The sequence below is a fragment of the Pinus tabuliformis genome, chromosome X, assembly GCF_031772625.1.
Source record: "Pinus tabuliformis cultivar Carrire ecotype Pingquan chromosome X, CPIR1, whole genome shotgun sequence".
In the NCBI taxonomy this organism is placed as follows: Eukaryota; Viridiplantae; Streptophyta; class Pinopsida; order Pinales; family Pinaceae; genus Pinus; species Pinus tabuliformis.
In genome coordinates, this window is record NC_142308.1 from 497,068,622 (window position 1) to 497,081,609 (window position 12,988).

A 12,988-nucleotide genomic window follows, 5' to 3' on the forward strand; every position below is an offset into this window, starting at 1 on the left:
CTTATAACGAAACTTCCTTGGATTTGCGTATTCAGAACAGAGTTTTCTGATCTTAAGATAGTGGGAAAATCTTATTTATTGGCATAGTTGCATATCACAATTGCTTTTCTAAAACTGAGGCATTGCTATTTGCCATTTGGTATATCCTCTGTGGTATGATCACTGTTGGATTGATGGAAACCTTGGCATTGTAAACATTTTGATCACAGAGAATCGATGTTTCAAATCTTGAATATTGTGACACTTAAAATTGATTAATGCACAGTCAGTGACCAGATTAACATTGTGTTAGGTGGTGTAATGTCCTGAGGGGATTTTTTTCCCTTAGGGTTTAAGAAAATAAGAGAATATTGCACCAAAATTCCAACACTTTTTCAAGTATCTTTAATGACCATAAAGATACAGTAATAGGTAGATAAATAAAATCAATAGAATCCCTTAATTTATATTTCTCACAGTTTTACTTCCTAATGCAGTTATAGCATTTGGCTATTAGGAGCAGTAGTACACAAGGAAATTGCATTTCTATTCATATTTGGTAAACATGAAACCAGGTCCTTATATATGGATTTAACCCAAAGTCTGTCAATAATTCATACTACAGTCTACAACTAAATTACTAGTCACTGTACTAGTCAGTCACACTCATCCTCGGCCTCTCCTTCCACAGGATCAAACTGCAATCTTGGAGAAAACTTGGCTGCCCAAATACACTGAAATCCTATATGAGCTTGGCATGTCTTTTGCAACCTTGAATTTCCAAAAGACATGCTAAAACTGTCTCTGTTCTAAGACTGGCATTTCACCTCCATTTTTTTGCATTTTTTACAGTAGTTTGTATATGATTTTCATTTTTTATTTACAAATTTTTGCATGCTTTGTAAGTTTGTTCATTTTTTTTATAGGTAACAGTGTACATGGCTCAATCAAAGGCAGCAGTTAGGGGGCAAAGGAAGGGCAAGAATGTCATGGGTAGAGATGCCCTTCCCCCCCCAATATCATCAGAGTCTGCTGCAAGTAATGTTGAGGGAAGAGAACTTAAAGACAATGATAAATATCCATTGTGGAAATATGTCACAAGAAAGGATGGGCCAGACAACAAGGGAAAGGGAGGAGGCAATGTGCAATGGAAATGCAGTTTTTGTAACATTTCTTTCAAAAACACATATTACTGTGTGAAATCACATTTGTTGGCTTTACCTGGTTGTGGGATTGGATCTTGTAGAGCTATTACTTCACAAAAGGGAAAAGAATTGCAAAAGGAGGCCAATGTTGGTATGGAACATGTGGCATTGGCTTCAAAATAAAAAATACCCAAGAATGAAGACCCCCTTCCATTTTTGAGGAAATCCAACACCAAATTTCCATTTGAGAGTTCTACTTCTATTGGGGGACAAGCATAAAAAAGAAGAGCACTTGGTCCAATGGACAAGATTTTCCAAAAAGAGAGATGGGAAGAGCTTGATCTCACCATTGCCTTCTTCTTCTATCAAAACTTCATATCATTTAATGTTGCACGTTCACCTTTATTTGTTGAGATGTGCCGAGCTCTAACTCAAGGGGCTCCATCAGGGTATGTGCCTCCTGGGTCAGAGAAGCTGAGAACCACATTGTTGACGAAGGCAAAAAAGAGGTGCAAGAAATGCTTGAGCCTATTGTGGCAACATGGCCAACATCTAGGATTAGCATTGTTTCTGATGGATGGACAGATCCAGCACGACACCCAATCATCAACTTCATGGTGTCTTCCTTGAATGGTCCAGTTTTCATGAAAGCAGTGGATACACTTGGCGAATACAAGGATGCACAATTTATGGGTGAGTTATTTATTAAAGTTGTTGAAAGTTGTAGGTGTTGATTCTTGTGTGCAAATCATTACAGATAATGCACCTGTTTGCAAGGTTGCTGGCATGATTGTGGAAGCTAAATATCCATAAGTGTTTTGGACACCTTGCATTGTCCATTCATTGAACTTAGCACTGAAATCCATTGCTTCTGATGTGCTTTGGATTGGAAGCATTATTGAGGATGCGAGACATATCCGTAACTTTGTGCAAAATCATACAAATGCCCTCACTATCTACAAGGAGTACAACAATCTATCATTGTTGAAGATTGCTGATACACGGTTTGCATATTCATTCATGATGTTGAAGAGGTTGAGGGGGGTCAAGACCGCTCTTAGGTCCATGGTTATTTCTGAGTTTTGGTCTTTTTGGAGAAAGACAGATCAGGCAGCCTCTAAAAGAGTGAAGGACACAGTGCTAGATGATGCTTGGTGGGAGAGGGTAGATCTAATTATTCGGATCATGGACCCTATCATTTCTTTGCTTCGAGTTGCAGATACAGACAAACCCATCCTAGGAGAGGTTTATGAGGGATGGGATTCCATGATTGAGTCTGTGAGGAGCATTATTCTACAGAGTGAGTGCCCCGAGTATGAGACATCAGCCTCTGCCTTCTGTGATACCATACATGATATTCTTGTCAGCAGATGGGACAAGAATTGTACACCTTTACATTATTTGGCTCACTCATTGAACCCCAAATACTACAGCCATGAGTGGCTGAATGGTGGACCTTCCTGCAGATTCCCTCCTCACATGGATGGTGAAATCTCACAGGGGAGGAAAGAGGCATTCAAGCGGATTTATCAGGATAGTGCATTGCTTGCTGAGGTGGAGGATGCCTTTGCAGAGTTTTCCACTGGCAGTGGTCGATTTGGAGGTTATGATGTGATTAGAGACAGGGGGGCTAAGAAGCCCTATTCTTGGTGGGCAAATCATGGGGCAACAAGCCCTCCTCTTCAGCAGTTAGCCATGAGGCTCCTCTCTCAGGTGACTTCATCCTCTTGTTGCGAGAGGAATTGGAGCACATATGGGAATTTGTGTAGTGTGAAGAAGAGCAGGCTTGAGCAGTCCAGGGTAGAGACAATGGTGTATGTGCACACCAACCTTCGTTTTATTTACAGGCAGAGGGAAGAGTGGTTGAGGGGAAAGACAAAGATGTGGGATGTCTTTCCTGATGATATGGGTCTGGACACCACTGTTGAGTTGGCATTGGCCAACATGGATCTTAGTGATCCAGTGCTAGAGCCTGTTAGATTTGATGACTTAGAGGGGTCAACATCCATACCAGCAGATGCAGAGGCGACTATGGATACAAGGGAGGAGGAGGATGCAGAGGAGAGCAATGGGGACCATGATGATGGGGACAATGATGCTGATTGATGCCTTGAGGCTTGTATACCTGTAGTTGTTTTATATTTTCTATTTCTATTTGCCATTGGCATTGCACCAACACTACCTATGTAACACATTTTGATTTGATGACTTAATGAGAAAACTACAGTTGTCAGTGTGTTTATCTTACTATCTTGTAGTTGTAAGTTGTCTTTCAATTATGAATTATGAATCATGATTTAAATTTTTAATAGATTTATCATTTATGTGACCATTACCACTGACATTTATTTGAATTTTGTATGTACTATGCATGCTAATAGCTATAGATGAAGATCTATGTTTGAAATCAATAAATTTGTATCATTAATTAAAATTTGTGTAAGAAATATGATAATATCTAATTTTTAATATATATATATATATATATATATATATATATATATATATCTTAATAAAATAATATATAACGTGTCCTAACGTGTCCTGTTCCGGGGGGTCAGCGTGTCTGAATCTGACACCACGAATCTCGAATCATAGGTGTCTCGAATCCCCGTGTCAGGTGACTTAGTTTACAACTATTAGGGCATCTACACATTGAAATATAAAGATCGAAAGGTCCAAAACAATGAACTAAATTAGTTGCTAAACACCTTTATATAGAAGAAAAGTTACACCAGTTGTGAAAGCATCCATGTTGCCAAATGTTGTAGTTGTGCGGTAGGATCACCGTGCATGTTCTACCACTTCTTGACAAGCAATGTTCCACCATCCCTTATATTGGAATCCTCATTATTAGTATCATCCTTCATTCTTTTCCTTTTGTCTAGCCTTTACCTCTAGGGAGATGAGTCGACACCAACCAAGAATGAAAGGTACTCTCAATTTGACAAGGGACTTATGGGAAGAATGAAAGGTACTCTCAATTTGACAAGGGACTTTCTGAAAGAGAAACTACATTGGAAAAGGAAAATTTGCCAAGCAAGGAGGGTGGGAAAGATATGTGAAGAGAAGCCTCAACCCATAAAAGTCATCATGTAAAATGTGTAAGACAAACACCAATCCTTAAGAAAGAAAAACTCTTGAAAGGTTCGTGCTTCTTCCCAGATGAATATTTAACCAGCAAACAACAAAAGGAGAGAAAGGAAGAAGTGGAGAAAATTAGAGCAACAAGAAATGAAGGGAAAAGGGCATGGTTGTACAATGGTAAAGCAATTATAGCAGTGTTTGGGCTTCATGGCAAAACAGGGCAACAAACTAGCAATAAAGAAAAAACAGGTAATTCTATAATAGGGAGGAAAACAACAAGATCAACATGGATGAAAAGGGGTGAAGACTCAAATTTGAGTCTTATGTGCCAAACCGCGTAGCAGTCAAATCCTACCCAGGTCTACCTAAGTCTAGTTTGTTTGAATTGTAGAGGTTACCCTTGGAGGAGGGGACCTAGGTTAGGGCCTATTGCAGAAGGCAAAGGCATAATTTGTCTCACGGAAACTCATGAGCATTATGGTTGCAAACTCCTATGTTTGATGGTTATTTAAAGTTAGCAGTTTGGAATAAGGTAGCAGGAAATGGCAAAGGGTATGGGGGAATACTAGTTTTAGTGAAAGAAAAAGAAGGTTGTTACATTCAATTAATGAAAGAAGATGAAAATAAACAATATTTATGGTTCAAAATATCAAAGAATGAGAATCACATAAGAATTGCAACATGCTATTTTGCCCCCCAAGTCTCAAAAACTTACAAAAATAAGGGGGTTAGACAACAACGATCCATATGCATCTTTTAAGCAAGATATTGCCACATATTCTCAACGGGAGAAGTTGTAGAAAGAGGACGAACTGTAGTTTTCTGTGTATGGGTTTCAGGTCCTAAGGTTGAAATAATGACACGTGGCACTTCGTACAAGTTCGCTCTACTAAACCAATCTATAATCAGGTCATCGTGGAAGATTTGACATAACTCTTCCTTGCAGAATCCAATATTGATCAGACTTGTGGAGTTAGAAAGAGGACTCAGAGGGCCATTGCAGGACGCAATTTCAAAACTTGGAGATCTGAAATTATAGAGTTACAGTTGTTTCAAGATCGAGCTCCTAAAATCAAGAAAAAATGATATGAGGAAGTTTGATGGCAAGGATCCAGTAAATTGGATACTACAGATGGAGCAATATTTTAATCTACATGGTGTACCACTGTTACAAAAGGTACATATTGCATCTTTATATTTAGAACCGAATCAATTTTTATGGTATAAAGGGCTTTGTTCTCGTAAAACACTTATCACTTGGTCAATTTTCACGGAAGAAATGATAGCACATTATGAGGATACAAAGAGTAACATCTTCTTTAGCCAATTGATAAATCTCAAACAATAAGGGGTTACACTAGTAGTATAGGGACCTAACAGATTAATTCTTTCTTTGCAAAGTTTTTCAGCGGCATGGTAAAAAATAGAATTAGTAAGTGCCAAGAAGTAATAGAAAAGAGGGAAAAAGGGCAAACAAGTTTTAGGCTGAAGCATTCTACAATGGATCATGGTATCACATTGAGACACATTATTGAAAAGGTTTGGGGAGACAAAGAAGAAGTATTTTGTTGTTTTGTTGACTTCAAAAAGGCATTTGATACAATCCTTAGAGATAAGTTGTGGCATAGAATGGAAGAACTTGAAATTCCTTTGCATTATTTGTCCATATGCTTTATGAAGATGTGAAAGTCAAAATTAGAACTTCAACAAACATTTTAGAAAGCTTTAGAAGTGACATTGGAGTCAGGCAAGGCTGCCCGTTATCCCCTACTCTTTTTGGTTTATATATTGATAAACTTGAAGAGTGGCTAAATCTGCAAGGGGGAGATGGTGTTCAATTGGGGGAGTTTGTGATAAAGCTTCTCTTATATGTTGATGACCTGGTATTGATTGCTAAATCGACCCATACATTGAAGATGCACTTATATGCGCTTGAGTAGTTTTGTAGAGCAGTGGGGATGCAAGTCAATACTAGCAAGACCAAAATAATGATTTTCTCTAATAAAAGGAAGCAGAGCCAACATATGTTCTTCTTTGAAGGCAACATTCTTGAATAAGTAAATGAGTACAAGTACCTCATGATTGATTTCAACAACAAACTTAATTCAAAGGATTGCAGAAAGAAGATAATTTTAGGAGGGTGAAAAGCATTATATGCTCTTCAAAACAAGTGCAGAGAGACAGAGTTATGGGAATGGAAAATGATTAAAGGGTTTTTGGACTCCTAGTTTGTCCAGTGATGCTATATGGGTGTGAATTGTGGGCTAGCAACACCCCAATCTCAAAATGGAAACAATTTGAGAAAATTCAAAAACGTTTGATCATGAGCAAGTTCAAAATAAAAAGTTTTGTTCCTTACGAGATAATGTTGAGTGAAACATGAGCAACTCCCATTGAGGCAATTGCAATGGTGCGTCTCATAAGATATCTAAAAAGAATTGAGCAAATGGGTGTAGGTAGATGGCCTAATGTTATCTTCAATGAAGGAATGAGTCAAAGAAAGAAAACGTGGATGAAACAAAACTACACATGGATACAAAAATGGAATATCTACCTCAGTGCCTGTCCCACAAATAACAAGGAGCTAAAGAATTTTGTTACGAAGAAGTTACGTAAATGTATATGGGGAAAAGAGTTGGGTAGAAAGAAGAAGTACTATATTGAGGAATTCAACGCCACTTGTGATCTCCAACAAAAAGAGTACATTGGAGCTAGCATTTCGTGGAGGGCAAAGATTCTTATTGTTCGATTAAGAACTAACTTGAATCAACTTCGGTGTGAAACAAGACAGTGGAAAAGACCTAAAGAAGTTTGGGAAGAACGAGTGTGTACATTTTGCATGTCTGGGGTAGTGAAATCCAAAAAACATTTAATTTTGGAATGTGATACTTTTAGAGACATTAGGGACAATTATGGAAATATGTTAGCATCAGTTCCTTGGCATTGTCTTTTCAATGAGGGGACTGTTAGAAGGTTGGGCCAACTCATCATCAATTTAAATAGGAAAATGATTGAATTGCTAAAGGCGAAAAACAGGGAGATTGGTGGTCCCATAGACTATTTTTAGTCTCGTGGACATTAAAATATCATTTCATATGACATCATTGTCTTATATTGAGGCAAAATTCCAGTTTGTAATAAAACCACAATATTGGTTTTTTGATGAATTGTCTCTGTTCTTTAGTGACTAGCATCATCCGCCCTTTTTGATTTGCATTAATCGACGCACAATTTGCTAAGCACAAAAGAGAATGCCTTGCTAGTTGTTGGTACAAACGTACAAGTTCATTGAAGTGCACAAAAACAACAAACTAAAATGAAAAATAGAGCACACAAACAATATGAATGCAAGGAATCATATGAGCGCCAAAGGGAATAGTGCACAAGGGAGATCGAAGGGGGTTGATACATTGTCCTCGACTACATGGTGGAAAACGTCTTCGAGGAAATTGTATCATCTGCAGTGGATTATCATAAAAATGTATCGACTTTGGAATGTTTTATCATAAACACAAATTATGAGGGGAAGTAGGTCAAGTTTGGAATGGTTACTATTTGCTTTGGTGTTAATATACACATTTGCAATGTGTAAGATGTTTGTTTTTGGATATGGTATATTTTTGCTTTATTGATTAGAATCACTTTAATATAATTGATGTTTGTATTTAGCTTTTTTGTAAAATTATTAAATTTACTATTAGATGGTCCATAAGTAATACATTCTTTTACATTAGATTTGAAAAATTAGGAATTGCATGTTTTAAGTTTTCATTTTCTACATTTGAAACACTGCAATGCTATCGATGGTCATGGGGACATGACTTGCATTGCATACACATTTCAACATTCCAATGAAGAGGTCTATTGATAGCAAATTGAAGCATTAATGGGGGTTATTATGTTGGGGGTTATGGTTACATTGGTGGTGTTGCATGTAGGGATGTGATTGGGAACAAATCGATGACTATCTAAGTAGGTCACACTTACTCTAGTTGCATTTTTAGAGGTGCCATAATGCCACATTGTAGTCAACATGTTGGCACTCCAAGTAGAGAAAATCTGTCTCTTATGAAAGAAATAATGAATATCTTTTGTGCTTGGTTTATCTTTTTTTATTGAGTCTAGCAAATAAGAAAAGCACAAGTATTTCGATTCAAAGGACATTCATTTTGATGTAATGGTGTTCACATAATGGGTTCAAATAATATTCAATTCTTACACTTGCATCAGAATATGTGTAACAACCCTTGGCTATAATGATAACTAGTATATATTATAAGAAAATTAAGAATAATTCATATTAACATCACAAAATCAATATGCATAGTATAGGTAAATAGTCTTCTCGCTCTCATTAGTGATATTGATCGACATTGATCCAAATACACATTTATAGTCATGCTTCTCAATGCTTTATTATGACTCAACCAACTCTTTATCTTTAACTCTATCTCTTAATCTAGGTTAACCCTATCCTCTAGGTTACCATTGTATTTATTAATTGTTCATCTCCATTTGTAACTCTTTAACTTCCTTCTTCAACTCCTCAAATCCAAGTTGACTCTTTAGCTTTCCTTAACCATTTTTCAACTTCCTTGACTTTTCAATAGTAATCTTCTTCTTCTTCTTTTTTTGTTTAAATTTGTGTTTTGTTTTGTTTATTTTATTTTTATTTTCAGTCACACACTCTCTCCACTTGTGTGCTTATAGTAGTCTCTATGTGTGCTTATTGTCACGCAATTAAACTATACTTAGCATTCCTAACTTTTATCATGCACTTGAATTGCACCTAGTGCGCCTAGGTTTTGTCACACTTTTCAAATTAGAGACTATTAAGCACATTTTGTGAGAATACTTGTTTACCAACATTGTTGGGTATTAATCAATGAAAATTTGCATACACGCTTCAAGGCTCCATATGTGGGAGTGTAACGCTTCTTGGTGTGCACACCAACTTCCTCTTTTGTCTTTATTATGGATTATGGAATTACATCCAAGTCGTAATGATGTTTTCAATTTGGATATTACATTGTAAGAGATATTTGTGTTGAGTACACCCTTTAAAACGATGATGCAACAAAACCATTTTTGACATATTCTAAGAGAAATAAACACAAACCATTCTTAGAATATGCTAAGTAAGATAATAAACACATAAACCAAGACATTGAATCAACACATTACAATTTATTATTTCCATCACTGTTAATTTTCTAATCCCAATAAATGATAACTAATTTCCTAGTAACTATTGGGATTTTAATTAGCAAAAAAAGTAATTTAGTAGAAGCAAGAAAACCAATTTCATGCACGAACACACATATGAAATTTTCCTTTCAAATATGTTGTTTCATTAATAAATTCTTCAACATATAATGACTTTCTTAATAGGGAAAATAAATTCCCACTGAAGAAAAAATACAAACAAACGAAACCTGGAATTTATCTAGTTGATCAAACTTTCAAACTTGTCCTTTGATCTTGTTGGTTGATTTGGATCCTTCTCCCTTGTTACCCCTTGTTCTTTTGCTTAGACTTTGCACATTTGGATGGATGTTCTCTACCTAATCATGGAGATATCACAATTTTATTTTCTTGTGCACATAATTTAGATGTGTCTTCTCCCTTAGGTTTGCTTTTGATTTATATGTTTGAGTTATTGACTAAATCCACAATCTTAATCTCCAAAGTGACTAATGGTCGAGATTAAATCTCATCATAACTTCAGATCAATGACTGAGATTCATCTAATTCACTATTACATATAACCTTTGTGTTTCATTAGATTAACTTACTTTTTCTTATAAAAGGAAATTACTTCAGTAATTCCTTTAATTAAAGTAATATCTAAGGTTAAAATTCATTTGGACGACTTCCACATGTCTAGACACTTAGACCTATGCAAAAATACTTGTTTGATGCTATTATCATCAACACTCCCCCTTAGCAAGGAAGGTACTTCCTAAAAACCCACTTGGAACTAGTTTTCCCTCCATTCTTGGCACAATGTTCCATGCATCATCCTTCCCCATGGACTTCCTCCAAGTCTCCTAGTCTGCTACCTCTTCAATGGCATTAGTCATTAATGCCATGTAGTTCAAAAAATTCTTTGGAGCCTTGCTCTCCTTGAATGTTCTCCTCAGAGACCCTACATGCTCGTGAGCATCTCTTAATGTCTGCTCAAACCATTCGGGTCTCCTGACAGAATTGGAAGGAGCTATTGACTCATCCACACTTGAAAGTTAACTCCTTGAATTGGAAGTCTGTGTATTCTTCTCTTTGTTTAGAGCCTCTTTTTCGCCATCCTTTGTCACTACTAGTGGCAACCCATGAGACTTTCTAGATGTAAGTTCTCCTTGAACTTAACATCTCTGTTCACAATTGTCTCCCTCTACACTAATATGAAGATCCTATAAGCTTTTGAGATCTCATTATATCCTAAAAATATCTGCTTCTCTCTTGAAGGCTTCATGTTCGTCCTCTTCTCCACATGCATATGAATGTATACTGGGCAACCAAAGATCCTCATGTGTCATATCTCTAGCTTCACCCACGAGAAAGCTTCCTTAGGTGTCTTCCCCCTAATATCTTTCGAGGACTCCAATTTTTCACTTAGACTATAATGTTACATGTCTCTGCCCAAAGAAATAGATCTTGGTCATGTATCATTGCCTTAGTAAGACTAATGACGGACTGATTATTTCTTTTCACAACCCCTTTTGCTGAGGATTGTACAAGATTGTTATCTCCCTCTTGATCCCTGCCTCCTTGAAGTTGTCGGAGGTGTACTCACCCATTATTTGACCTCAACACCTTGATCTTCTTGCCTGTTTAGTTCTCCACCTAGGCCTCGAACTCACATAACTAACTAAAAACCTCATCCTTGGTCTTTATGAAGAAGATCCAAGTTTCCTGGAAAATTCATCAAACATTTGATGTATCATTTCATTGGAAAAACTGATGATGGAGTGATTCTTTCTCTTCGCAAACCCATTTCGCTGAGGGTTGTAAGAGATTGTCATCTCCTTCTTGATCCCTGCCTCTCTACATAAATACTTGAAGTCATTAGAGGTGTACTCACCCCCATTATCCAACCTTAAGAACTTGATTTTCTTACTTGTCTAGTTCTCTAGCTAGGCGTTGAACTCCCCAAACTTGGTCTTTATAAAGAAGATCTAGGCTTTCCTAAATAGTTATCAATAAACATGACATAGTATAGCTCTCCTTGCATTGATATCGTGTTAATATTGTGACAAAATCTCTTTGTTGAAGATCTTTCCCTCTTGTTGCTCCTTGCTTTCTTCCTTTGGTTGTTGCACACTTGGATGAATGTCCTTCTTCGGCCAATCACTGGGATTTTAGTGTCTCACTATGTCTTGTGCTCATTGATGTGTCTTCTACCTTAGCCTAGCCTTCATTTAATAAGTTTGAGTTATTAACTAAATCCACAACCCTAATCTCCAAAGTGATTGATGTTGAGATAAAATCTCAACACCACTTGAGATCAACCGCTTAGATTCATCTAATTCACTAATACAACTAACCTTTGTGTTTCATTAGATTAACTCACTTTTCTTTTCTTTTTTCCAAGGAAAATCTGGGTAGATCCACCCGAAGGAGTCACATCCTGCTGGCCTAATTAATCAGATCCTAACCTCAAAGATGTCAAAGAGAATCGACTCCGGTACCTCCCAATGGCAAGATGCTTTAGTAATGGAACCTCAACCAATTGAACTAACCTTTGAGAATCTCACTTTTCTTATAAAAAATCATTACTTTAATAATTCTTTTAATTAAAATAATTACTAAAATAAACAAATTTTACGTATCTAAATATTTAGATATGTACCTATCCCATACTACTCACATCAAAATTCCCCGTACTCTACAAATCCATTACAATATTACATACAAATTAATAACTATATTAACTAACTAAAAAACCTGGATGACATGATATTTAAATGCCTTTCCCACGCTATGTCTTTACTATCTTTAATGCATTAGCTTCTGCAACAAAACCTCTCGTTAAAACTATTAAAATGCCACTCCTATGAGTAGTGCGATCCCTTTCTTCACCAACCCTTATCACAATGGAGTTATTACAAATCATACCATCGCAATGAAGTACAATATCTTCGTATTTTATGGAATTCATTACTAAAAGTTACTAAAATCACCGAGCAAATTGCCTTGGACACGTATGACAATATTAAAGTGTCTCATATAAGACAATGGTTCGCTGATTTGAACTTACGACTCACTCAAAAAACAATTTACTTTCTAAATGGATGTTTGTCAAATTAATCTTTGCAAAGCAAGAATTCAAAACCATTTAATTTCTAAAAGAATAATTCTCACGATCATCTCTGCCCAACAAGATTTTAGATTTTGGCTCTACTCGTGAGTCCTAAAGAGAATGAGAAAGAGAATGATGGGTAGATTATCTTTGTTACTTAAAATAACATCTTCTCTTCTTCTAACTCGGTATATAGATAGTTTAGTTTTTTTTTTTTTTTTTAAATCAGTGTTAATGTAAAATGTTAAAACTCTTTTTCTTATAAATAAGATAGTGATATGTAGATTATCATTGTGACTTAAAATAACATTTTCTTCTAACTTGGTATAATTATAATATAGCTGACAATACTGCAAGTAGATAGTTTTGTTTCCTTGTTTATCAGTGTTAATGTAAAACGTTAAAACTCTTTTTCTCATAAGTGAGATAATGAAGAGGAAAATAATAAATATATACAAATAAAATTTTATATTAAATA

General features: G+C 36.1%; 1 protein-coding gene across 5 annotated transcripts in view; it reads left to right on the forward strand.

Moving 5' to 3' along the window:
- LOC149140852 (histone-lysine N-methyltransferase ATX5-like) overlaps positions 1-12,988 on the forward strand; it is a 114,571-nt gene that overhangs the window by 30,842 nt on the left and 70,741 nt on the right. The gene's annotated exons all lie outside the window — the stretch shown is intronic.